Source organism: Triticum aestivum, chromosome 7D (assembly GCF_018294505.1).
Source record: "Triticum aestivum cultivar Chinese Spring chromosome 7D, IWGSC CS RefSeq v2.1, whole genome shotgun sequence".
Classification (NCBI taxonomy): Eukaryota; Viridiplantae; Streptophyta; class Magnoliopsida; order Poales; family Poaceae; genus Triticum; species Triticum aestivum.
The window spans coordinates 610,488,534-610,514,762 of NC_057814.1; the positions used below are offsets into that span (position 1 = coordinate 610,488,534).

Below are 26,229 nucleotides of genomic sequence, written 5' to 3' on the forward strand. Positions count from 1 at the left end.
AGTTGACTACGATGAGGTTGTTTTCATCGTAGCGATGCTTAAAGTCGGTTCGGGTTGAACTAGCAATTAATACATATTTCAATCATGAGATATGAAACATGGATGATAAAAGGATTTCCATCTGATGGAAATGAAAGCTAGGACTTGTATATGATACAGTCCAAAGTAATTTGTCGATCCAGAGGATGCTAGTAGGTATGCAAACTTCAGAGTTCCAGCAATGGACAGAAGAGAGCAAAATGGAGTTGGAATCTTCGTGTTTTGATGAAATGGTCAAAGGGGTTTTGACTTCATCAATGGGTAACGAAGATGCTTGTAATTCAAGAAAGTAAGTGGGAGCGTAATAATATTTCTAAAAACCTTATGTGCTTGGCACATTGGTAATTGGAAATAAATTTCTTGACACAAATTAGGACTTCATTTGAAAATAGTTTTTCGACGAAGTGCTTAGGCTAAATAGCCTCAATATTAGGCATGATGATCTATGGAGATAGATTTACCTAATGGGGCTAAGCAATGAATACATATTGACAAGATGCTAAAACCTTTTAGCATTTAAAACGCCAAGGAGTGATTCTTGCCAAAGTCACATGGAAAGAGTTTTTGCAAGACTCGGTGTCCCAAAACACTGATGAGTAAAATACATGATGCAGATTCCACACACTTTTGTGTTTGGATTAATCATGTAGTCCATGGTATGTAAAATAACCAGATATGTCTGATACTCCCAAGGTGTTGCGAGTATGGATACCAAAGTGATCAAATTACTGATCATGGGACAACAGTGAAAGATGTCACAGAGTACTAGAGTAAGTACTGATGACATGGTTTTCTCGCAAGCAGAGATCATGAAGAGTTCGTTGTAAAATGTTACATCGATACAGTCTTCATCTTTTCTCCATGCGATTTTCGATTTAAATTAAGGGTTTTGTGTAACATACAATGTGGTGGCACAGTTAGTTGGAATTTGTTCAAACTAGTTACTGTCGCGAATTCTATAACAAGGGCTATGTATGTTGACGCTTTAGAAGCGACAAAGAAGATGTTGAATCATATAGTTCATTCATGAACTTAGTATAGTTCAAAGATGGCTTTTGACAATGGGACACTACTGCAGGTAGTTGCTCCATAACTCAGTCTGAGGAATCCAGGTTCGACCTGTGATTCACATACATACAAAGCCAAGTCCACACAAAATATGAATTTTGTGAAAACGCGAGGACATGCAAAGATACACACGGAACTAAAGTCGTCAGATCCGTTGGACATCAGGCTATACCACAAGCGAAGCATATTTACACCGGTGTGCCACAGGTGTGAAGTGCATTAGCATAAGCTAGATTATTGTCTCTAGTGCAAGTGGGAGTCTGTAGGAGATATGCCCTAGAGGCAATAATAAATGTTATTGATTATCTCCTTGTTCATAATTATGTTTATGTTCCATGCTATAACTGCTGTGGTTCCCGAGCCCGTATATCCATAAAGGCTCTGGGGAGAACCCATATGCACGTGTGGAATAATAAACGGTAAAATGTATTCCTAGTCGCGCCTCTAAGACTAGCTCAAGTGTTGCATGATGATTATGTTTTCCCAATCATGGGCATGTCTATGCCAAGCAACTTTGAGGGCACAATGTCAGGAAGGACATTTGTGTTGAATCGACCCGAATTGATGTTATGCTATGAGATACATTCGTCACAAGTTAATGGTTTATAACACAGAGATAGTTAATATTTGCATAATTCCTTAGACCATGAGAGTATCGAGTTTCTTCATGCTTGCTTCATGAACTTTGGGGTTTGTTAAACGTCATCCGTAACTGGATGGCTATTACGGCGGCTTACGGGTTCATGGGAAAGTATGTTAAGTAACTTGATAGCTCGAGATTGGGATTTGCTCCTCCGACGGTGGAGAGATATACTCGGGCCCACTCGGTGTTACGGTGTCCATCATCGTCTGGCCAGACACTTTGTGATTTGATCACGGGGATGCCGGAACACGAAACGAGAAAAGAGAACAAAACCGGTAACGAGGTAACTTGCATAGTGGACAAAGTGTTGGCCCACGGGGATGCAATAAATCTCACCTCAGGTGTTTGTGATATATCGTGAAGCAACAGGAATAGCTCACCTCAACTGGAGGTTCACTCGAATATTCATTCGTGTGGGTATAGGGGTCAATATGGGTGTCCACGGCTCCGATGTTGATCATTGATCGGAAGGGGTTCCGGGTCATGTCTATACTTCACCGAACCTATAGGGTCACACGCTTAAGGGTCATCTATCTGCTGAATACTAGACAGGGAGTCTGAGAGAAAATCACCGAAAAAGTTTCGGACACCGAAAAGTTTCGGACAGCGGAATCGTACCGCAGAGAGAGGTCATCGGATAAGTTTCGATGATACCGAAAAGTTGTTTCGGGATACACCATTAAGTCAAATTGGTTTCGGCACATGCCTGATAATTCTTGGAGGATGCCAGAATCATTCTGGAAGCTTTTTGGAATTTTCTGAGATAAAAACCGGAAATGTTCCGGAGCTGCCGGAGCCACTTCAGATGCGTTTCGCAGATGAAAATCACTAAAACCGGAATTGTTTCGGAACGCGTTGAAAATCATTTTAGTGGGTACTGGAAATGTTCTTAGCCCACATAAATATTTTCAGTTCGATCAGGCGCTGAAAAATGTTGTCGTGAATAGTGAAAATCAGCTTTATGGTTACTTTATGGAAAGCCACCTTTTGGGGCTTTGCTCCAAAAGATCTTGGGGATGACATGGATGGATAGGAGCCATTTTTTGGGCCCCTCATGGGGGTGTGGCCGGCCACATGGGGTATCCCCCCTTGGGGACCCTCTTGTTCCTTGGTTTCACTCCTAGGTCCTTGTGGAAGGACTTCATTCATGTGCATTTTGGGTTTTTTGTGAAACTAACCTACCCCCTTGGGATTTCCTATAAATAGAGGTGGAGGGGCAGCCCTCCACACTCATCCCTTGCTCTCATACACATGCCATGCATTATCTGGCTTCTTCTCTCCCTCCCACGAAAAGAGTTTCGTAGAGCCGTAAGGCTGTCTGGGTTCCGGCAGGAACTAGTTCTGGACGGCGAAGCCCTGCCGGATAGATGACACCGTATGTGTGCAACTCTGTAGAGAGATCGTAGTTTCGGTCTTAGTTCGTGAGGCTGCCTCCCGAAGGGCTGTCCGTGTGACCGTCCGAGTTTCGAAGGTCCTCCCGAAGGGCTGTCCGAGTGACCGTTTGAGTTTCGAAGGTCCTCCCGAAGGGCTGTCCGCGACACCTTCCGGGGGGCTGTTCGACCGCCTCCCGGAGGGCTGTCTGAGGAGCAGATGAGGGTATACATCCTCGCGGTTGGGAGGTTGTAAATCCTAGCTGCGGGGATCTGCACCACCGATCGTCATCGACTCTACTTCCCGCTGCGCTACGAGTCGGTAACGAAAAAGATCAAACGATGTATGCAGTCTCCATAGTGGTCCTGGGCTGGTGCGTAGGTCGGAATTTTTTTGTTTTCTGTTACGTTACCCTACAGTTTCAATGGTGAACATCACTATGATGATCATATCTACTATATGATTCACGCTCGACCTTTCGGTCTCTGTGTTCCGAGGCCATATCTGTATATGCTAGGCTCGTCAAGTTTAACCTGAGTATTCCGCGTGTGCAACTGTTTTGCACCCGTTGTATTTGAACGTAGAGCCTATCACACCCGATTAACACGTGGTGTCTCAGCACGAAGAACTTTTGCAACGGTGCATACTCAGGGAGAACACTTTTATCTTGAAATTTTAGTGAGAGATCATCTTATAATGCTACCGTCAATCAAAGCAAGATAAGATGCATAAAGGATTAACATCACATGCAATCAATATAAGTGATATGATATGGCCATCATCATCTTGTGCTTGTGATCTCCATCTCCGAAGCACCGTGCTTGTGATCTCCATCTCCGAAGCACCGTGCTTGTGATCTCCATCTCCGAAGCACCGTCATGATCACCATCGTCACCGGCGCGACACCTTGATCTCCATCGTAGCATCGTTGTCGTCTCGCCAACTCATTGCTTTTACGACTATCGCTACCGCTTAGTGATAAAGTAAAACTATTACATGGCGATTGCATCTCATACAATAAAGCGACAACCATATGGCTCCTGCCAGTTGCCGATAACTCGGTTACAAAACATGATCATCTCATACAACACATTATATCACATCATGTCTTGACCATATCACATCACAACATGCCCTGCAAAAACAAGTTAGACGTCCTCTACTTTGTTGTTGCAAGTTTTACGTGGCTGCTACGGGCTTAGCAAGAACCGTTCTTACCTACGCATCAAAACCACAACGATAGTTTGTCAAGTTGGTGTTGTTTTAACCTTCGCAAGGACCGGGCGTAGCCACACTCGGTTCAACTAAAGTGAGAGAGACAGACACCCGCCAGTCACCTTTAAGCAACGAGTGCTCCGAACGGTGAAACCAGTCTCGCGTAAGCGTACGCGTAATGTCGGTCCGGGCCGCTTCATCTCACAATACCGCTGAACCAAAGTATGACATGCTGGTAAGCAGTATGACTTATATCGCCCACAACCCACTTGTGTTCTACTCGTGCATAGCATCAACGCATAAAACCAGGCTCGGATGCCACTGTTGGGGAACGTAGTAATTTCAAAAAAATTCCTACGCACACGCAAGATCATGGTGATGCATAGCAACGAGAGGGGAGAGTGTTGTCCACGTACCCTCATAGACCGACAGCGGAAGCGTTATCACAACGCGGTTGATGTAGTCGTACGTCTTCACGATCCGACCGATCAAGTACCGAACGCACGGCACCTCCGAGTTCTACACACGTTCAGCTCGATGACGTCCCTCGAACTCCGATCCAGCCGAGTGTTGAGGGAGAGTTTCGTCAGCACGACGGCGTGGTGACGATGATGATGTTCTACCGACGCAGGGCTTCGCCTAAGCTCCGCAATAATATTATTGAGGTGTAATTTGGTGGAGGGGGGCACCGCACACGGCTAAAAGATCTCAAGGATCAATTGTTGTGTCTCTGGGGTGCCCCCTGCCCCCGTATATAAAGGAGCAAGGGAGGAGGAGGCCGGCCCTAGGAGGGGGCGCACCAAGTGTGGAGTCCTACTAGGACTCCCTAGTCCTAGTAGGATTCCACCTCCCATATGGAATAGGAAAAGAGGAAGGGAAAAAGAGAAGGAAGGAAGGGGGCGCCCCCCTTCCCTAGTCCAATTCGGACCAGACCAAGGGGAGGGGTGCGGCCACCCTTGAGGCCCTTTTTCTTCTTTCCCGTATGGCCCAATAATGCCCAATACGTATTCCCGTAACTCTCCGGTACTCCGAAAAATACCCGAATCACTCGGAACCTTTCCGAAGTCCGAATATAGTCGTCCAATATATCGATCTTTACGTCTTGACCATTTCGAGACTCCTCGTCATGTCCCCGATCTCATCCGGGACTCCGAACTTCTTCGGTACATCAACATACATAAACTCATAATAAAACTGTCATCGTAACTTTAAGCGTGCGGACCCTACGGGTTCGAGAACTATGTAGACATGACCGAGACACGTCTCCGGTCAATAACCAATAGCGGGACCTGGATGCCCATATTGGCTCCCACATATTCTACGAAGATCTTTATCGGTCAGACCGCATAACAACATACGTTGTTCCCTTTGTCATCAGTATGTTACTTGCCCGAGATTCGATCGTCGGTATCTCGATACCTAGTTCAATCTCGTTACCGGCAAGTCTCTTTACTCGTTCCGTAACACATCATCCCGCAACTAACTTATTAGTCACAATGCTTGCAAGGCTTATAGTGATGTGCATTACCGAGTGGGCCCAGAGATACCTCTCCGACAATCGGAGTGACAAATCCTAATCTCGAAATACGCCAACCCAACAAGTACCTTTGGAGACACCTGTAGAGCACCTTTATAATCACCCATTTACGTTGTGACGTTTGGTAGCACACAAAGTGTTCCTCCGGTAAACGGGAGTTGCATAATCTCATAGTCAGAGGAACATGTATAAGTCATGAAGAAAGCAATAGCAACATACTAAACGATCGGGTGCTAAGCTAACGGAATGGGTCAAGTCAATCACGTCATTCTCCTAATGAGGTGATCTCGTTAATCAAATGACAACTTATGTCTATGGCTAGGAAACATAACCATCTTTGATTAACGAGCTAGTCAAGTAGAGGCATACTAGTGACACTCTGTTTGTCTATGTATTCACACATGTATTATGTTTCCGGTTAATACAATTCTAGCATGAATAATAAACATTTATCATGATATAAGGAAATAAATAATAACTTTATTATTGCCTCTAGGGCATATTTCCTTCACGTGTCCCCCGTCCCCTGTTACCATCGATCCTAGACGCACAGTTCGGGACCCCCTACCCGAGATCCGCCGGTTTTGACACCGAGACCCCCAGGAGCCTCAAAGGTCACAGTGTCTCATGTCAGCTTGTTGAATTTCAACCTTACATTGCATGGGACGATCTGTGTAAAAAAAGCAAAATGATACAATGCATTAATGCCAACACTAAAAATAAAATAGTTGTTACAAGTTTCATATAATTTCTTACCGCCGCATGATAAAAACTCGGCTGGAAGTAGATGTCGAACAGCTTGCCAGTTGCAAGGCTACTGGTGCACCTTGACTTGCACAGTCGACATGGTGGTGGTGGTGGTCGCGCCATTTTACTAAAGCAATATGAGCAAAGATGAACGATCCACTTCACAGAAAAGAAAAACAATAACATAAAGCTAGCTAGCTAGAGAGCACCCTTCAGAGTTTTTTTTACTATTAGCACCCTTCAGAATTGCTAAGTGAGTGAGTAAGTATAGTAAGTGATACAAATTAAAGGTGTCTCTGAATTGTGAGAGAGACCCTTGTTGTATGTGTCTGAACCTGGGTGATGCTTGTAGCAAGAAAATATCTATCTAATTTGCACACCAGCAAAAGCACACCCCAACCCTCACAAGAAAATATATATCTAATTTGCACACCAGCAAAAGCACACCCCAGCCCTCACAATAAAATTTGATAAGTCCAACATAAACAACTACTGTGAGCATGAAGATACACAACACATTGACTCCAGTAACTTAGCACTTGCAAACCAAATACTTGTATCAAAACCAATATCTACCAGAAAAAATAACGAACTACACCTCACTAAGCCGCTGCCTATTCCATTAGCATTTGAACTTCCCTATGACGTAGTTAACGAATATTGAAGGAAATATGCCCTAGAGGCAATAATAAAGTCGTTATTTATATTTCCTTATATCATGCTAAATTTTTATTATTCATGCTAGAATTGTATTAACCAGAAACTTAGAACATGTGTGAATACATAGACAAAATAGAGTGTCGCTAGTATGCCTCTACGTGACTAGCTCGTTAATCAAAGATGGTTAAGTTTCCTAACCATAGGCATGTGTTGTCATTTGATGAACGGGATCACATCATTAGAGAATGATGTAATGGACAAGACCCATCCGTTAGCTTAGCATTATGATCGTTTAGTTTTATTGCTATTGCTTTCTTCATGACTTATACATATTCCTCTGACTATGAGATTATGCAACTCCCGAATACCGGAGGAACACTTTGTGTGCTATCAAACGTCACAACGTAACTGGGTGATTATAAAGATGCTCTATAGGTGTCTCCGAAGGTGTTTTTTGAGTTGTCATAGATCAAGATTAGGATTTGTCACTCCGTGTATCGGAGAGGTATCTCTGGGCCCTCTCAGTAATGCACATCACTATAAGCCTTGCAAGCAATGTGACTAATGAGTTAGTTGCGGGATGATGCATTACGGAACGAGTAAAGAGACTTGCCGGTAACGATATTGAAGTAGGTATGATGATACCGATGATCGAATCTCGGGCAAGTAACATACCGATGACAAAGGGAATGACGTATGTTGTTATGCGGTTTGACCGATAAAGATCTTCGTAGAATATGTAGGAACCAATATGAGCATCCAGATTCTGCTATTGGTTATTGACCGAAGATGTGTCTCGGTCATGTCTACATAGTTCTCGAACCCGTAGGGTCCGCACGCTTAAGGTTCGATGACGATTTGTATTATGAGTTATGTGTTTTGTTGACCGAAGTTTGTTCGGAGTCCCGGATGAGATCATCATGACGAATAGTCTCAAAATGGTCGAGAGGTAAAGATTCATATATTAGAAGGTTATGTACGGACACCGGAATGGTTCCGAAGAAGATCGGAGATTTTTCGGAGTACCGGGAGGTTACCGGACCCCCCCGGGAAAGTTAATGGGCCTCATGGGCCATAGTGGAGAGGAGGAGGCAGCCACAGGAGGTGGCGCCCCCCTAATGCCGCTTGAAGCTACGTCGGTATTTCCCCAAAGAGGAAGGGATGATGCAGCACATCGGCGGTACGTATTTCCCGCAGATATGAAACCAAGGTTACCGAACTAGTAGGAGAACCAAGCAACACAACGTAAACAGCCCCTGCACACAAATAACAACACCTTGCACCCCGACGTGTTAAAGGGGTCGTCATCCCTTTCGGGTAATGGCGCCAGAAACGGTGCGCGGACGGGACGAAGCTGTAATAGATTGAATAAATAGATCACAAATAAAATAAAACGCAACAAGGTATTTTTGTATTTTTGGTTTAATAGATCTGAAAATAAATGCAAAAGAAAAGTAGATCCCAAAGGAAAATATATGAGAAAGAGACCTGGGGGCCGTAGGTTTCACTAGTGGCTTCTCTCGAGAAAATAGTAAACAGTGGGTGAACAAATTACTGTTGGGCAATTGATAGAACTTCAAATAATCATGACGATATCCAGGCAATGATCATTATATAGGCATCACGTCCAAGATTAGTAGACCGACTCCTGCCTGCATCTACTACTATTACTCCACACACATCGACCGCTATCCAGCATGCATCTAGTGTATTAAATTCATGGAAAAACGGAGTAATGCAATAAGAACGATGACATGATGTAGACAAGATCTATCTATGTAGAGATAGACCCCATCATTTTATCCTTAGTAGCAACGATACATACGTGTCGGTTCCCCTTCTGTCACTGGGATCAAGCACCGTAAGATCGAACCCACTACAAAGCACCTCTTCCCATTGCAAGATAAATAGATCAAGTTGGCCAAACAAAACCCAAATATCGGAGAAGAAATACGAGGCTATAAGCAATCATGCATATAAGAGATCAAAGAAACTCAAATAAATTTCATGGATATAAAAAGATATAACTGATCATAAACTCAAAGTTCATCAGATCCCAACAAACACACCGCAAGAGAGTTACATCATATGGATCTCCAAGAGACCATTGTATTGAGAATTCAGCGAGAGAGAGGAAGCCATCTAGCTACTAACTACGGACCCGAAGGTCTACAAAGAACTACTCACGCATCATCGGAGAGGCACCAATGGAGGTGGTGAACCCCATCCGAGATGGTGTCTAGATTGGATCTGGTGGTTCTGGACTCTGCGGCGGCTGTATGAATATTTCGTCGACTCCCCTAGGGTTTTGGTAATATTGGGGTATTTATAGAGCAAAGAGGCGGTCCGGGGGGCACCCGAGGTGGGCACAACCCACCAGGGTCCGCCTGGGTCTCCTAGTGCGCCCTAGTGGGTTGTGCCCTCCTCGAGGCACCCCCAGGCGTAGCCACGGCCCATTATGTTCCTTATGGTCCATAAAAATTCTCCGTGAAGTTTCGTTGCATTTGGACTCCGTATGATATTGATTTCCTGCGATGTAAAAAACATGTAGAAAACAGCAAGTGGCACTTGGCACTATGTCAATAGGGTAGTACCAAAAAATGATATAAAATAATTATAAAACATCCAAGATTGATAATAAAACAGCATGGAACAATAAAAAAATTATAAATACGTTGGAGACGTATCAGCATCCTCAAGCTTAAGTCCTACTCGTCCTCGAGTAGGTAAGTGATAAAAACAGAATTTTTGATGTGGAATGCTGCCTAACATGTCATATCATATTCTTTTCTTTATCGCATGGACATTTGGACTTTTATGTGATTCAAAGCAATAGTCTAGTTTGACATGATAATTTAGGTACTCAAGCATATCAACAAGCAACCATGTCTTTCAAAATATCAACGCTAAAATAAGTTATCCCTAGCCCATCATGCTCAACCATTGATCCATTCTTGAAACACACTCGCATATTAGCTACACCCAATACTCGAGTACGATCATATTGCCTCCTAGTTGGTGCTTTTATAAGATAAGATGGAGACTCAAATTCAAAAATAAAAATTACATAAAGTAAAAGAAAGGCCCTTCGCAGAGGGAAGTAGGGATTTGTAGAGGTGCCAGAGCTCAGAGCGAAAAATTAGAGATAAAAACATTTTGGGAGGTGTATCCATCCCACCAACGAAAACAACTTAGAGTTCCCAACACTTTCCATGCTAGATATATCATAGGCGGTTCCCAAACAGAAAATAAAGTTTATTCCCTTTTCCACCATATTTTCACTTTCCATGGCTAGACGTATCCACGGTTGCCCTCCATACCAACACTTTCCAAGGAATTTATTTTTTGACAACATAAAGTAAATTCATTTTTTCATTTCGGACTGGGCATCCCTAAAACCTTTGCCTTATTCTCGTGCAATGACAAGTGAATAAACACTCATCGTGAGAATAACACATCCAGCATGGAAAATATTAGCCACCCCTCACCGCTCCGCGAGCGAAACGAACACACAAAAGAGAAGTTTATTTTGAAAATTAGAGACAGCACATGCAAATTTGCTTAGAACGGCAAAAGAATACCACATATAGGTAGATATAGTGGACTCATGTGGCAAAACTGGTTTAAAGGATTTTGGATGCACAAGTAGAGATCATACTTAGTGCAAAATGAAGGCTAGCAAAAAGATTGAGAAGCGACCCACCAAGAAACGAATAATCTCATAAGCAAGCATTAAGCATGATTAATACCGAATAATGCACCACAAGTAGGATATAATTTCATTTCATGACTATTGACTTTCGTGCTTGCATAGGGAATCACAAACCTTAACACCAATATTCTTACTAAAGCATAATTACTCATCAACACAACTCACATATCACATCATCATATCTCAAAACTATTACTAAGAATCAATTTCATTTTGTCCAATGATCTTCATGAAAGTTTTTATTATATCCTTCTTGGATATCTTCACTTTGGGACTAATTTTCATGTGTTGCTTTTCATAAGCTCAAACAAATATAAGTGAAGATCATGAGCAAAAAAAATTCTCTCAAAATAATTTAAGTGAAGCAAGAGAGAATTTCTTGAAAATTTTACTAACTCTCAAATAAATCTAAGTGAAGCAAGAGAGCATTTCTTCAAAAATACTAAAGCACACCGTGCTTAAAAAGATATAAGTGAAGCACTAGAGCAAGTCCATAGCTCATTAAAAATTTAAGTGAAGCATAAAGAGCAATTCTAACAAGTCATGACATAATTTTGGCTCTCTCAAATAGGTGTGTCCAGCAAGGGATCAAGACTTAAAACACAAAATAAAACAAGCAAAGACTCATATCATACAAGACGTTCCAAGCAAAACACATAGTATGTGTCGAATAAAAATATAGCTTCGAGTAAAATACCGATGGTCGTTAGAAGAAAGAGGGGATGCCACTCGGGGGCATCCCCAAGCTTAGTTGGTTGCTCATTTTTGGATAATAGCTTGGGATGCCGGGGCATCCCCAAGATTAGGCTCTTCTATCATTCCTTCATCTATCGTAAGATAACCCAAAACTTGAAAACTTCAATAACACAAAACTCAACAAAACCTTCGTGAGATCCGTTAGTATAAGAAAGCAAACCACTATTATAAGTACTGTATCAAACCAATTCATATTTTGTTTTTGCATTATATCTACTGTATTCCAACTTTTCTATGGCAAAAACTCATCAAAGAAAACCATAGAGCCATCAAAATAAGCACACAACACAAAGAAAACAGAATCTGTCAAAACAGAACAGTCTGTAGCAATCTGACTATTTCGAATACTTCTGTAACCCCAAAAATTCTAAAAAGATAGGATGACCTGGGTAATTTGTGTATTAATCTTATGCAAAAAGAATTGGCATTTTATCACGTTCTGGTGATTTTTTAAAATTGTTTTCTGGAGTGCACAAGTTTCCGTTTTTCAGCAAGATCAAACAACTATCACCCAAGAAGATCCTATAGGTTTTACTTGGCACGAACACTAATTTAAACACAAAAAACACAATTATACCAGTAGCATAATTGTGCAAACACACAAGAACAGAAAGCAAAAAGCAAAAATAAATTTTATTCATCGGGTTGCCTCCCAACAAGCGCTATAGTTTTACGCCCTTAGCTAGGCATATGGCAAGGATCTAAGTTTTGTCATCCTTGTGCTTTTGAAAGCAAATAGAAAATTTCCTATCAATGGCATTTAATCTTCTATTTTGTAAAAGCACATGACCATTGATAGCAGAAGAAAGATTAAGCACGTTGAGAAAATTCGTATCTAAACTAGCCTTCATCTCTTTGATTATTTAGTTTTGATAAAAGAATAGAAGGGTAGTCGGTTCAACACTTTCTCCCATGGGGTGCCCAAATATGATTTTTCATCTTTTCATAAGTATCAACGGCATCCCCTTCAAGAAAACTGTTTTCAAATATAGAATCCAAAACTTGCTTAAAGGAAGAAGGTAAACCAGCATAGAAACTTTTCAGGTATATCTCTATCTGATATTGGGGCACATAGCTAGCTCGAATTCTCAACAGCCTATCCCAAGCATCTTTCAAAGATTCATCAAGTAAATAACGAAAAATTCCGGGATCGTCTTCATCAAAATTGTTAAGATTTTCCTTAACAACCCCGGTAAGTCCTTACATAGCATCATTATTTATGAGCTTCGAGAGGACGGAGGGGCTATCCAAAGCATTAAAACTTCGAAGAAAACCCCTACCCTTTTTAGGATCGGCCATGGCAACGGAGAAAAGAACTTAAGTAGACGGGAAAAATGGTCGAGCGAAAAAGAGGGGCGAATAAAACGGCAAATTTTTGTGAAGTGGGGGAGAAGAAAATGAGAGGAAAATGGCAAATAATGTAAATTGCGAGGAGATGAGATTTGTGATTAGGAACCTGGTATATGTTGAAGATCCTCCCCGGCAATGGCGCCAGAAATTCGTTTTGATGTCGCTTGAAGCTACGTCGGTATTTCCGCAAAGAGGAAGGGATGATGCAGCACAGCGGCGGTAGGTATTTCCCTCAGATATGAAACCAAGGTTATTGAACCAGTAGGAGAACCAAGCAACACAACGTAAACAGCCCCTGCACAACACCACCTCGCAACACGACGTGTTAAAGGGGTTGTCAATCCCTTTCGGGTAACGGCGCCAGAAATGGTGCGCGGGCGGGAAAAAGTTGTAATAGATTGAATAAATAGATCGCAAATAAAATAAAACGCAGCAAGGTATTTTTGTATTTTTGGTTTAATAGATCTGAAAATAAATGCAAAAGAAAAGTAGACCGTAAAGGCAAATATATGAGAAAGAAACTCGGGGGCCGTAGGTTTCACTAGTGGCTTCTCTTAAGAAAATTGCAAACGGTGGGTGAACAAATTACTGTTGGGCAATTGATAGAACTTCAAATAATCATGACGATATCCAGGCAATGATCATTATATAGGCATCACATCCAAGATTAGTAGACCGACTCCTGCCTGCATCTACTACTATTACTCCACACATCGACCGCTATCCAGCATGCATCTAGTGTATTAAGTTCATGGAAAATGGAGTAATGCAATAAGAACGATGACATGATGTAGACAAGATCTATCTATGTAGAGATAGACCCCATCATTTTATCCTTAGTAGCAACGATACATACGTGTCGGTTCTCCTTCTGTCACTGGGATCAAGCACCGTAATATCGAACCCACTACAAAGCACCTCTTCCCATTGCAAGATAAATAGATCAAGTTGGCCAAACAAAACCCAAATATCGGAGAAGAACTACGAGGCTATAAGAAATCATGCATATAAGAGATCAAAGAAACTCAAATAACTTTCATGGATATAAAAAGATATAACTGATCATAAACTCAAAATTCATCAGATCCCAACAAACACACCGTGAAAGAGTTACATCATATGGATCTCCAAGAGACCATTGTATTGAGAATTCAGCGAGAGAGAGGAATCCATCTAGCTACTAACTACGGACCCGAAGGTCTACAAATAACTACTCACGCATCATCGGAGAGGCACCAATGGAGGTGGTGAACCCCATCCGAGATGGTGTCTAGATTGGATCTGGTGGTTCTGGACTCTGCGGTGGCTGGATGAATATTTCGTCAACTCCCCTAGGGTTTTGGGCATATTGGGGTATTTATAGAGCAAAGAGGCGGTCCGGGGGGCACCCGAGGTGGGCACAACCCACCAGGGCGCGCCTGGGCCTCCTGGCGCGCCCTAGTGGGTTCTGCCCTCCTCGAGGCACCCCCCCAGGCGCAGCCAGGGCCCATTATGTTCCTTCTGGTTCATAAAAATTCTCCGTGAAGTTTCGTTGCATTTGAACTCCGTCTGATATTGATTTCCCGCGATGTAAAAAACATGTAGAAAACATCAACTGGCAATTGGCACTATGTCAATAGGTTAGTACCAAAAAATGATATAAAATGATTATAAAACATCCAAGATTGATAATAAAACAGCATGGAACAATCATAAATTATAGATACGTTGGAGACGTATCACCCCCCCCCCCCCCCAAGCCCAATCCAAATTGGACAAGGGGTGGGGGGCACGGCCCCCCTTTCCTTCTCCCTCTCCTCCTCTTTCCCCTTTCCCCCTCCGTTGGAAGGAAGGAGGGGGGCCGAATCCTACTTGGACTAGGGGTCCAAGTAGGACTCCCCCCTTGGCGCGCCTCTCCTTGGCCGCCGGCCTCCTCCTCCCCCCTTTATATACGGGGGCGGGGGGCACCCCAAAGACACAACAGTTGTTTCTTAGCCATGTGCGGTGCCCCCTTCCACAGTTTACTCCTCGGTTCATAGCGTCGTAGTGCTTAGGCGAAGCCCTGCACGGATCACATCACCAACACCGTCACCACGCCGTCATGCTGACGGAACTCTCCCTCGACCCTCTACTGGATCAAGAGCTCGAGGGACGTCATCGAGCTGAACGTGTGCTGAACACGAAGGTGCCGTACATTCGGTACTTGGATCGGTTGGATCGTGAAGACGTTCGACTACATCAACCGCGTTAACATAACGCTTCCACTTTTGGTCTACGAGGGTACGTGGACACACTCTCCCCCTCTCGTTGCTATACATCTCCTAGATAGATCTTGCGTGATCGTAGGAATTTTTTGAATTTGCATGCTACGTTCCCCAACAATATGACATGTTAAGTAGTTTCAGTATCTACCAAATGAGTAAATAGTTTCAGTATCAACTATGTCTAAAAATAATATACTAAAACCCTAGTAGTAATTCAGTTAAGTAGAAACTATCAACTAAACCCTAGAAACTATCCTAAATCATAGTGTTATATATGACCAGAGGCTTATATCAACTAACAACTATCAACTATGTCTAATTTTTTACTAATCAGTTAATCATACTAAATCAAAATTGTTATATATCAACCACAAACTAGTATTAAGTAAATCAAAATGTTGCATATCAATAAGAAAAAATCAACTAGCCTACTAAATCAAAATGTAGCAGGGAGGAGGGGGTTGTGGATAGCGGAGGGGGGAGGGAGAAGGAGGGGCGACTGGAGGAGGGAGGAGGAAGGAGGACAGAGGAGGGAGGCGGAGCGAGGAGGGGCCGGCCGGCGGCGAATGGAGGAGTGGAGGGAGGAGGGGGCGGGGAGGAGGGAGGGGGGAGGAGGAGGGGCGGGGAGGAGGGAGGAGGGGGGAGGATTACCAAGTCCAGGGAGGAGGGGGAGGTGACGGCAGCGCAGAGGGGGGATGGGGAGGTGACAGCGGCGGAGAGGGAGGAGGGGTAGGCGACGGCGGCCGGCGGGGCGAGGGCGGCCAGCGGGGGAGGACCGGCGCGGGGGATTGAGGGGGAGATCGAGTGAGTGTGAGTGTGAGTGGAGAGAGGAGAGTGAGGGGCGGCCAGTTGGGGAAGATAGAATGGCTTAGCAGTAGCGTGCCTTGGGGAAACGCGCTACTGCTAAACGCCCTAGCAGTAGCGCGTTCTGCTAAAACGCGCTACTGCTATGTGTAAGCATGTAAAAATAAACATCAAAAATACATTGATCATCAATGATATTTTTGTGGGACGCGGAGTATCTGAGCTCGAGCTCAAATGAGCTCGGATGAACAGTAAACTCGAAAAAAATGAAAAAAAAACTTCAAAAAATTCTGAATTTCTTTTGGTAAACTTTGACAAATGTTCTAAATGGTTGCAAATTTTTATCATGATATCACATTCGTGGAAGGTGTGACATGCGTGCGCGCATAATGTTCTAACCTATGTTGATAGCCAGATTCAAAAAAAAAAAAATGTTGATAGCCTTATAATAGCATATTTGCCAACTATTATTCCATAATAAAGCTTATGATTTTCCTTCAAAGAAATCGTCATTTCTTAATTTCCGGATGACCAAAAGGTCGAGTTCTATTAAAATCACAGCAAATGAAGTAACATAGGAATAGCAGAGGCTGAAAAATGAAGGCTCTCAGCGAATCGTTCTGACAACGGTATAGTGACCGTTCGGTGGCCCAATGATCTTAATGTAATTTTTATTATGTTTGAAATAGCTTGTACTTCAAACTTCTATAATAAATGTTGGTATAAAAAATATGAAGGCTGACGTCAATCCGTACTTCTAGCCCCCCTCATGCCGAGTTAATAGCAACTTCAGGGGACAGGCCCGTGGCTTAGCCCGGCCAGACGTACGTGATAATACCAGCAAGCTGGTGTATATGCTTGCGTCGTCGGCAATACGTGGGTCACTACCAGGCTATTTAGACCGCGACGTAGGCTTCGTAGCGAGCGGTGTGGTACTAATGTTACGGTGTGGTACACGCCCAACCGAGCGGTGTACTCGTTCACGGCCCAGCGAGTCACCTCGATCGTCTTCCGTCCAGCTAAGCTGTGCCTCTTGTCCTCGGGGGTCATCAGCACCATGCAAATCGTCACCCATGCTTTTCATCTCGCCGACGACTGAGCACCATGCCTGTCAGAGATATATTTAGGATACTTGTATTTGGCAGTTTAGGATTTGTAATCCGTCTTTTTCTACCTTATCTTTAGGAGAGGCGTCTTGCTCTTCAAGTCTTGTACCCAATATATACTCGCCTTCGAGGCTTAATAATACATCAATCATATTCCGCAACAATATCTCTCTCCCTTCTAACATGGTATCAGCCTAACCGATCCAAACCCTAGCCCCGCCGTCGCTTCCGCTCCGCGCCGCCCCCGGGGCGATCGGTCTCCATGATCGCCGCCGGGGGCCGCGCCGCCCGTACCTAGGGTTCGTCTGCCGGCAATGTTGATCGGTGTCCTAGAGTCTTTTTCCCGAGCCCTTGCTCCGGGTTTTTTCGCTCTCTCGCCGGTCGTTTTTTGATCGGCGTTTTTCTTTGTGGTTTTCCGATTTATTCTTGATCGGTTTGCGTTGCCCGCCGCCGCCGTCGATCCCCGTGCGCCTCTACTCCGACCCCGGCGCGACCAGCCGGCCTCTCCTCCGACCCGGCGGCCACGCGCGCCGAGGCGGCCCGTTCGGGCCAGCCGCCGTCCGCGCGTCGGTCCGCCCGTCGCCCTGCGCCGGTCGTCACAGCCCTGTTCCGACCGGGACACCTGCATCGCTGCGACCCGGCGGCCTCGCGCCATGCGTCGGCCAATCATAGCCGACGCTCGCGCGCCGGCCCGCCCATCGATCCACGTCACCCGCCTCCGCCGCGTCTGCACGGCGGCTCGGCGGTCTACCTCGCCGGCCTCGTCCTTGGCTGCATCAGGCTCGTCGGCCGCCTCAACTCGGGCGCCGCTGCTCCGTTGGTCGCTCGGGCCTCGCTGCCCGGGCGTCGGCGCTGCTTTGGTAGCCCGGGTGCCGGTGCAGACGTCCCCCGCCGTCCGTCGTCGCCGGCCTCATCCCGAACTCCGCCGCCACCACTCCTCCACCGAGCGGCGTCCCTGACGTCGCGCGCGATTGGCTTGATCATCCGCTCGCCGCCGCGATCCGCTTCATCTACTCCGACAACCGCGGGCGACATTGGCCCTGCGCCGAGTGGCGCCGCAGCCGTCGTCGAGTCCTTCTCTGCTGGCCTCTCCGACCTCTTCGACATGGCGTACAGCTCGTGCAGGTCCCAGTCTACGCATGCCCGGTGCTGGCAACACCGCCGCGTGCCTTCGTCCACGACGTGTCCCCGGGCCTGGCAAGCCTAGTGCGGCGCTTCGTCAACTTCGTCTGCGACCGTCTACGCATGCCCGGTGCTGGCAACACCGACGCGTGCCTTCGTCTACGATGTGTCCCCGGGGTTGGCAAACCCGGCGCGACGCGTCGTCAACACCATTCTCCTTCCTGGCGCATCACTTCTTCGACACCACTGCACCCATGACTAACTCGGCGCCTCCTTGCGCCTGCGGCTCCACGGTGACTCCCTCGACACCGGCTACCCCGACTCGACATCGACCACGGCGCACGGCTACCTCGACCACGGCTACACCACCCTACGCTCTCGGCTACATCGACATCGGCACAAAGGGTTATCATCCGCTTGAGCAACTCGTCGGCTTCCTCTACAGTCAACGCGTCCGCGACGCGACACCGTCCATGACGCTCCCGCTACGACTGCGGGGGGATGTCAGCCCGTCGGCTGCTATTCTCTCCAGTCTGACCGTCCGCGACGCTCCTGTTGTTCGCAACGCTACCGCTACGACTGTGGGGGATGTTAGAGATATATTTGGGATACTTGTATTTGGCAGTCTAGGATTTGTAATCCGTCTCCTACCTTATCTCCAGGAGAGGCGTCTTCCCCTCCAAGTCTTGTACTCAATATATACTCGCCCTCGAGGCTCAATAATACATCCATCATATTCCGCAACAATCTCTCTCTCCCTTCTAACAATGCCGACCTCATGCATTTCTGATTAGTTTCAAAGCTACGTACTGTACTATTGTATTATACACATGCAAATTTTTATACTAGCCTGTTGTAACAAGATGCAATCAATCGTCTAAAAAATGTTTGATGATGCAATTAACAATCGCAATCCTGACGCATTTGGTTGGCTTTACAAAACTGAGCTAGCCAAGTCTGCATTTGCCATTGGATCCATTAAGTAATCTCGTTTCCATGGACTGTTCGATCAATGCTCGCCGGTTCTCCTCACCTGCTCCAGCCCCAACGACCACGACAACACACTCTTAGCTTCAACCTCAGCAAAATCACCACACGAACCATTGGCATTATATACGCAACACGTACACGCATGTCCAGTCCAGTCCAGGTCACTACGGCTTTCAATCGACACAATATCAAGCGGAGCTCCAGGTCTGGCTATGGCAGCGGCGGTGGTGGAGGGTTGCGCGGGGCTCGGATGGGCGGTGGCGACCATCTTCCTCTGGTCCGTGGTGCAGAACTACGTGCCCCCCACCTTCCGTCTCTACCTCACCACTTGGGCCGCCAAGCTCGCAGCCTGATTCAACCCGTACCTCCAGATCACCATCTCCTTCTCCGAGTATGGCGCCGAGCGCTTCCAGCGCAGCGACTTCTTCCTCGCTGTGCCTACCTCAGCGATGCCTGCGCCCGCCGCGCGCGCAAGCTCAAGGCCGAGCTCGGCAAGGACAGCAAGAACCTCCTGGTCTCCGTGGACGACCACGAGGAGGTCACTGACGACTTCTCCGGGATCACCATCTGGTGGTACGCCTCCAAGAGGCAGTCCAAGGCCAACGTCATCAGCTTATACCCCGGCGGGGACGAGAAGCGCTTCTACCGGGTCGTCTTCCATCGGCGGCATCGCGACCTTGTCGTTGACTCCTACCTTCGTTTCATCCTTGGCGAGGGCCGCGCTGTCACTGTCAAGAACCGCCAACGCCGCCTCTTCACCAACAATGCTAGCGGCAGCTGGAACCCCTACCGAGGCAAAAGCGTCTGGAGCCACGTCCCCTTCAAGCACCCCGCCACCTTTGACACGCTCGCCATGCACCCCGATGAGAAGGAAGCTGTCACCGACAACCTCATGGCGTTCCAGGAGAGCAAGGAATACTATGCCAAGGTCGGCAAGGCATGGAAGCAGGGCACCTCCTTTACGGACCGCCCGACACTGGCAAGTCCACGATGATCGACGCCATGGCGAACTTCCTCGACTACGGCGTCTACGACCTCGAGCTCACAGCGGTCAAGAACAACACCGAGCTGCGGAAGCTCTTCATCGAAACAACGGGCAAGTCCATCATCGTCATAGAGGACATTGACTGCTCCGTCGACTTCACAGGAAAACGCCACAAGGACAAGGCCTCAAGCGACAAGGACTCCGACAACGATGACAAGCCCAAGCTACTGATAGAGCCGGAGAAGGACGATGCCACCAAGTTGACGCTCTCGGGCCTACTTAACTTCATCGACGGGCTGTGGTCTGCTTGCGGAGGTGAGCGGATCATCATCTTCACCACCAACCACAAGGAGATGCTGGACCCGGCATTGATCCGACGGGGCAGGATGGACAAGCACATCGAGATGTCCTACTGCAGCTTTGAGGGCTTCAAGGTGCTAGCCAAGAACTACCTAGATGTCATTGAGCACGAGCTGTTTGGGGAAGTTCAGCACCTGCTCGAGGAGACCGACATGTCACCCACTGACGTTGCAGAGAACCTGATGCCCATGTCGAAGAAGAAAAAGAGGGACCCCGACGTGTGCTTGATAGGCCTCATCGAGGCGCTCAAGCAGGCCAAGGAGGAAGCGGCGGCGGCCAAGGTGAAGGAGGCAGAGGAGGCTCAAGTGAAGAAAGCCAAGGAGAAAGAGGAGACAGAGGTGAAGAAAGCCAAGGAGGAAGACAAAGAGAAGGACAAAGCACCTGAGGCAGCCAATGGGGATATTAAGCAAGGCGACAAGTGAAGTGACATCACGCTAGGGAAGACAAGGAAAAAGAGTGAGCTTGTTCACTAGTGCTCCCTTACGAAACAAAAATGCAGTGTTTGGTGAGAGAAAAACAATGTACCTCTCAACTGAAACAATATCTCTTTCTTCTCTCACTTGTAATGCTGCTACATATGAAGCGTGCAACAATACAAAATGCTACTGTAACAACGCTTTACCTACACCAAAAGGCTAACAAGTTTTTTTTCAGGGAATTAGAAAATAAACATGGTATCATGCAGGCTTCATTACCATTTCACCAACCCAATGTCGCCACTACGCATGACAGTGACAATATGCAATTAGCAATCGGAATTTCTCCTGCTCCTAGAGTTAATTAAGCAACCCAAATCTGAATTGGCCCTTTCATTCATTAATTAACTGATTACGCAACCCAATTCTGCATTCTTTCAGCCCTGACCAAATGTAACATGATATTGTTGTAAGAACAGAACAAAAATAGAGCGTCGTTTACAAAACAAAAGACAGCAGTCTGGCGTAAAGTATACAAATGCTACAGCAGACCCGAAGACACAGACACATGCCAATGATCAGGAAAGAGAATGCGAAGCATTGCTTACCAGCGCATGCAAGCTCACCTTGTGGTCACCGAACACCTCCGACGTTATGATGAGCTTGTTTTGATGGATATATAGATCGGCAAGAGATATTAATAATTTGTAAGATGAGCATGTGCAGAAGAGGCATGACTTTGCACCAAATTTAAGCATAACTACATTATGATCAACGATGAGACGGATTGAGGAAACTAAAATAAGGTTAGATGTAAGCCATCAATACTAATGCTTAATCATCACTGGACAATTTCTAAACTCTTTAGTTTTAGATATACACTAATGACCAAATAAGAAGGAATAAAGACAAACAAGTCAAACCGTGCAAATTTTGACCGAATTTCTAGAAAAAATTATCCAGAAATTGAATGCCAAATTAGTATCAGTAAATACATAATAATATATTTTTTAATATTACTATTTTAGGGTAAATATATTCTTTAGTATTATAGTTATTGATAGTTTTTCCTACAAAGGTGGTCCACTTTACACCGCTTGACTATAGACAAACTTTATGGTCCTTCTTCTTTTGGAGTCAGAGGGAGTACAATAATTTTGACACCAGGTATGTTAGCTATATTTAATTATTTTATTTTTGATGGTATAGAACTAGGGCTATAAAAAATTAATCAGATAATACTTAGTCTGGAGGAGAATAAGTGGCTGAGGTCGAGGAACACTAAAAAATCATTCTAGGTCGCTAAATAGGCTTTTTTTTTTTGCTATAAACTTTTCTGTAACCTATGTGAATATAATGGTATCTGAACACATTAACTTTGAAAAAAATAATATGTAAAACATATTTTTATAACGGTAAAACAAATCTGGCCTCACAAATATGCGGGTTACCCTTAGGGATGTAAATGGTACAGATAATTCCTGTTCCGGATCAGTATTCACATCCGTTTCTAAGGGATATGGTCTGCACTTGCACGAATCTGTCGGATATGGATACAGATATGGATTTTGGTCAACTGGATATCCAACGGATATGGTCGATAATATCCATTGGATGTGGATTATCCTGTAGTTTTTACGGATTATCTGAGGTTGTGAAATATGATTAACTGATAAGTTCAGCCCTATCGGCAAGCCTGATATATAATTCGCCCACCAATTAGAGCCACCAGATATAAAATTGTTGATGTATTGGTGTGAGATTTTTTTTACGAAAATATCAGATCTATTATAAAGATTCATCGGAAGTACAAAGCATTTCAAATATAATAAAAATTACATCGCAAGTACAGCTTCTCCTCTCCTCCTATGGCCCCAGCGACAACCACAACACGTGCTTAGCTAAGCTTCAACCTCAGCAAAATCACCACACCAACCATTAGCATTATATACGCAACACGAACACTCATGTCAATAAGGCTGGCATATAGAATCATCATCAATGTGCTCAAGCTAATGTCATTAGGAACTTGAAGTTCAACCATTTGAAAAAGAAGGAAAGGTTTACATGAGAGAGGGGAACTTGCATCTCTGTGGGTCGTTCTGGCCACGTTTGGTCGTTTGGTGTTCCAAAGACCTTGATGTAATACTTATTACGTTTGAGATACTTTGTACTTTGTATGAATTTTTATAGGAAAGCATTTGTATATGGCGGACCGGCCCAAGTTTACATCGGCTGCTCGATCCGAACTAATCGTGCATCTCACAACTACTACCTTATCTCCTCAGCCGATCAATGTCATCTCTCTCACCCGCATCTCCCTCTTCCCCGCGTCGACGACCGCCCACCTGCTCCCCAGCGTAGACGGCAGCCAACCTCCTCCTCCCCGTGTCGATGGCCTCACCTCCTGCTCCCCCGAGTCACACCCATGGAGCCGCCACCACGCGCTGGATTTGTTGCGACCAGCCCACGCTCGCAGCGTGCTCCCCCGGCCTTGTTGCGAACACAGCAAACGCCAATGAGCTCGAGGCCATAAGTTACTAGGTACGCCGGCGCGGTGCTGCGTGCTGCAACCCCGGCAGCCGCCATTGTTGGAGATGGCGGTCACAGGAGCTGCAACCGGCAACAGCCGACGCTGGAGCGAGGTGCGTTTCTGGTGGCGTAGAGTCGACTTGCTACAACCGGCATGACTTTGAGCTACAATCGGCTTTTCCTTTTGCTGGAACCGAGGAGTTTTTTTTTGTGTTGTGGCCGCCGAGGCAATTTTGTTGGAATTGGCTTGTTTTTTTTCCTCAAACCGACGAAACTTTTTGCCTCAAACCGAACGCCGGCGGAATTTTTTGCTTTAGCCCGACGACGGCGGGGCAATTTTTGCTGGAATTTTTTTTTCTGCAACCGGCTACTATTTTTGTTGCTACCTCGACCGGCAGGCGCGACGGAGCAGAATCGGTTACTATGGCGAGCTGTGTTAGGTCACCACGGCGAGCTGGAACCATGGCAGCGAGGTAGTGCAAGTGTAGGCTGCGAGCACCGGTACGACGGGATCCATGGATGTTGCAACCGAGAGTGGTGGCGCCGGTGAGCGGCGAGCCAGCGAGCTTCGAGGCCTGCGTGAGATGTTGAAGTGCAAGTGTAGGCTGCGAGCACCGGTACGACGGGATCCATGGATGTTGCAACCGAGAGTGGTGGCGTCGGCGAGGCGCGGTGCTTTGGACCAGCATGGCGTTGTTCCGCTGCCGAGGGTGACGGGATCTGTGGTACTGGGCGAGATGCGGCATGGGAAAGGGGCATTGGCCATTTTTATAACAGATCTTGGTATTGTGTTAATTCTTTAGTGTTGATTGTATATTGATCATTGTTTTTTGCTGAATTTAAATGCTCATTGTTTGGCAGTGCTTAATTAACCATGTTTCAAATAATTGCCCTGGTCAATAGTTATCATTTAGTTTGTCAGTGAATATGGAAATTGTCAGATGGTGCTCAAGTAGTCATATTTTTATACCAAGTTTCAAAACAACTGCCCTTGTGATTTTTTTATTACTTATCTGTTCTCCTCTAGTTTACTATAACATATCTAAGTCATTTAGCTTATTGCCATGTTATTTTCATAATTTTGCAGGAAGGAATAATTATGGAGTAATTTAGTGGATTGGTTTAGAGTGGCCAGACTCAATGGAGAAGGCACTTGTCCCTTTAAGAGAGCAAGACATATAGGATAAGGGACGATCTGGAGAGTTCATTTCAAGTTCATAATCTGAATCGAGAGAAAAGCAAACTAGAGGAGAACTATCAGAAGTTAGTTGTTGATGTCAACTGCCCCTTGGATGCCCAGGAATAGATGGCCATGGAGTTCAACTACCAGCAGTTTAAGAGGTCCAATGAATATGAGAAGATGGCTTGCTGGACAATTCAGTGGGCAACTTGAAGGGAGAGCTGGCAGAGAAAGAGGAGGAGACACCAAGCTGCGAGAAAAGGCTGGCATATGGAAGCATCATCAATGTGCACAAGCTAATGTGATTAGGAACATGAAGTTCAACCATTTGAAAGAGAAGGAAAGGCTTACATAAGAGAGGGGAGAAGTTGGCGTTTCAGTGGGTTGCTTTGCCGACGGTTGGTCATTCCATGGTCCAAAGACCTTGATGTAATATTTTATTATGTTTAAGATACTTTCTACTTCCGACGAATTTTTATCGGGAAACATTTGTATACGGCCGATCGGCCCAACTTTGAGCCAGCCGCTCGTGTGGCTCAATCCGAACTAATCGTCATCTCACAACTACTACCTTATCTCCTCAGCCGATCCACGTCATCTCTCTCACCCGCATCTCTATCTTCCCTGCGCTGACGACCGCCCACCTCCTTCTCCCCCGCGTCGACGACCGCCCACCTCCTGCTCCCCCGTGTCGATGGCCCTACCTCTGCTCTCCAGCGTCGCACCCACGGAGCAGCCACCGCGCGCCGGATTTGCTGCGACCAGCCCCGCGCTTGCCGCGTACTCCCCGGCCTTGTCATGAGCACAACAAACACCGACGAACTCGAGGCCACAACTTACGAGCTATGCCCCCGATGCAGTACTGCGTGCTGCAACCCCGACAGCCGTCGTTGATGGAGATGACGATCATAGGAGCTGCAAAACGGCAGCAGCCTGCGCTGGAGCGAGGTGCGTTTCTGGTGGCATGGAGTCAACATGCTACAACCGACACGATTTTGAGCTACAACCGGCTTTTCCTTTAGCTGGAACTGACCAGTTTTTTTGTTGTGGCCGGCGACGGTGAGACAATTTTGCTGGAATTGGCTTCTTTTTTGCTGGGACTGATGAAATTTTTCGCTTCAACCCGCCAAAAATTTTGGGCTGGCCGGCCAGCGCCTAGCATCAGTCATTTCTATAATAGATCTTGTATTTTGAAAAATCATAAGTGAAGGCTTAGGGAAAAAAAGACTGACGCCAATCCATACTTCTGGCCCCCTCATGCACGACTTAACAGCAACTTAAGGTGACAGGCCCACGGCCTAGCCCGGCCAGAGGTATGTTATGACTGCTTTTTGCCTCGACAGACCCTGGACCAGCAAGCTGGTGTATATGCTTTGCGTCATCGGCGATGCGT

The 26,229-nt window shown here is 45.8% G+C and overlaps 1 pseudogene; it reads left to right on the forward strand.

Moving 5' to 3' along the window:
* Window positions 1-19,569: 19,569 nt before the first annotated feature.
* Window positions 19,570-21,352, forward strand: LOC123168632 (AAA-ATPase ASD, mitochondrial-like; annotated as a pseudogene).
* The last annotated feature ends 4,877 nt before the right edge of the window (window positions 21,353-26,229 follow it).